Consider the following 3,015-nt stretch of genomic DNA (forward strand, 5'->3'; position numbering starts at 1 on the left):
GAAAACAAGACAAAACAAAATACCTATCCTGGAGGAAATATAGGCTCTTTAATAAATATTACTGGGAAAACTAGCTATCTCCATGCTGAAGAGTGAAACTATTCCCTATCTTTTTATTCTGGTAAAAAAGGAAAAAAGCAAACCTTAAAATGGATCATTATAAAACGTGACACTGAAGGCAATATAGCAGGAAGCAGGATCACATGTTAAGATATGGGCATAGGCAAGGGCTTTCTGAGAGGACTCCTCAGCTCAGGAGGATCAGTAACCAACCAATGGAAGTGCATGAAATTAAAGCAAGCTAGGTGCACAGAAAGGGAGCATTTACCACAGTGAAGAGACTAACATTTCTGGAAGAGTAGTGTATAGAATCTGTAAACAACCCTACACATTAAACATCCAATCAATTAATGGGCAAACGAATGCAACAGTTCTCAAAAGAAGAAGTACAAATCACCAAAAACAATAAATGAAAAAGGGCTATTCCTTCTAGTCACCAGGAAAGTCCAAATTAAAGCTATATTGAGATTCCATTGGGAGCTTAGCTATCACCGAGGAAATAAGGATCGGGCACTGTGGCACACACCTGTCATCTCAGCCCTTTGGGAGGTGCAGGCTCCCAAAGATCAGGAGTTCATTGAGGCCAACTTAGGGAACGTGAAATGTTGTCTCAAAATCCTCTCGCTATTTCAAAACCCTCTCCCTGTTCATTCCCTAATCAGGAACAAAGATTAACAATGAACACTAGTAAGCATGCTCGGACAGAGAAATCTGGTATCGTTGGTGGGGGAGATGTAAATTGGTGCAGCCACTGGAAAAACTGGCATGGAAGTCTCCTCAAAAACTGAAAAGGCAGCTACCATTGGATTCAGTCTTGGAGATTCCTGTGGGAATGCTCAAAGACACACAAGGCAGCAAACAACAGAGATCCCTGAACAGTCCTCCGTGTTGGGGCACTGTTTACAACAGCCAAGCAGTGGAATCCCCATGTGCCTCTATCACAGAGGAATGGATAAAAAATGTCTAGACACAATAGAGTTTCATTCATCTACGCTGAAAACGAAATCATATTTGCTGGAAAACGAATGACACTGGAAACCATTGTGTTGAACAAAATTAACCAGAGCAAGAAGCACAGATATTACATGATTTCTTTCATATGCAAAATCTAAATCTATATATGTGTATAAATAAATAAAAATATTTGTGGATAGTGGACATGAAAGAGGACTATGAAGAAGAAAGGAAGTATAAGAGAGAAGTGGGCAGGATAGGAGACGGTGATGGGGTAGAGAAAGACAAGACGTGACATGCTGTAACATAGCATAGTCAGAAGTTTTATTCACGTTCCCTAAGTTGGCCTCAATGAACTCCTGATCTTTGGGAGCCTGCACCTCCCAAACGGCTGAGATGACAGTGTGTGCCACCGTGCCCGATCCTTATTTCCTCGGTGATAGCTAAGCATCCAATGGAATCTCAATATAGCTTTAATTTGGACACACACACACACACACACACACACACACACACACACACAGAGAGAGAGAGAGAGAGAGAGAGAGAGAGAGAGAGAGAGAGAGAGAGAGAGAGAGAGAGAGACTGAGAGGCTGTGAAACAGAAGGGATCTATTGTGGGGGCAGGGAGGGTGGACCAGGAAGGGGGTGAGATTACACATCCAGTACTACAGGGCAAATCTGATAAAGCAGAAACACGTATGTATGAAAATGTGAAACCGACTTTTTGTATAATAACTAAAAAAGTTAATAAAATACTGAAAAATGAGCTCATGTTTTATGGGATAATATCTAATATTTCATAAAGGCTATCACATTCATTTTTATAAGTTTATTAAAGTAATTTCATAAGAATTCAGCTTAAAATTTACAGGGTTAGCACTGCCAGCCATTTTGGCTTCTCTCAGTTTCTGGAAAGGTTCATTTGGGTGCTGTGGCTCTGGGTCTGTCATGTACCTGTAGTGAGGCACAGGGTACCAGGGAAACCGCAGGATCCGAACAGCTGAGGGCTGACAGAGCATGGGTTTTAAACATTTTTTATTTATTAATTAGTTTATCCACTTTATATCCTGATCGCAACTCTTTCTCCCTTCTTTCCTCCCAGTTCCACCTTACAAGTTCCATTACTCTCTCCCCCTCTCACCAGGAAGTCCTTTCACTAAGGCCCAACCAGGCAGTCCAACTAGGGGAAGGGCAGACAACAGAGTCCGAGACAGTCCCTGCTCCAATTGCTATGGGACCTACATGAACATCAAGCTGCACAGCGGCTACAAATGTGTAGGGAGCCTAGATCCAGCCCCTGCATGCTCTTTGGTTGGTGGTTCATTCTCTGAGAGCCCCCATGGTTACCTAATTAACTCTAGGCCTTCTTGTGGTGTCCTTGACCCCTCGAGCTTGTTCAATTCTGTCCTCTACTCTCCAGCAAGACTCTCAGAGCATTGCCTGATGTTTGGCTTTGGGTCTCTGCATCTGCCTACATCTGCCTCTGGATGAAGCCTCCTGTTTGTATGATCCTGCTGCTACTGTGGGCGTGGTGAAGGCTGGCGGGGAGAGAGGAAGGATAGATAGCAGGGCAATGGAACCCTGGGGGGAAAGCACACTGCTTAGGATAGCTGGGTATGCCCCAGGGGAGTCAGTGGGCCCTTCTACAATTTCTGGATCCTTTGCTATGATCTCCTCTGTCTTCAGCATCCAGGTTTCTCAGTTCTGATTTACAGGTGAGCAGATCTGGCTGAGCAGAGGGAGGCCTAGGAGGTTCAGGGCCACCTAGGTGAGGTTCCTGCAATGGTGCTGCTGATTCAGGCGGCTCTCCCACGCTGCACAGCCAGGAAACTGCGTGTGAGTATAATTTCCAGGTTGCCAGGACAGAGAGTGTCCTTTTTTGAAATTCCTGCACTCTGCAAGGTTCTCTTTGGGTGGGATAGTTGACTTTCTTCACAGCATGGTGGCCTCACAGTGACTCAGAGGGCTTGTGTGTTGCCTTCAGCAGAACTCAGAGGAT

This window comes from Mus musculus, chromosome 10 (assembly GCF_000001635.26).
Source record: "Mus musculus strain C57BL/6J chromosome 10, GRCm38.p6 C57BL/6J".
Lineage (NCBI taxonomy): Eukaryota > Metazoa > Chordata > Mammalia > Rodentia > Muridae > Mus > Mus musculus.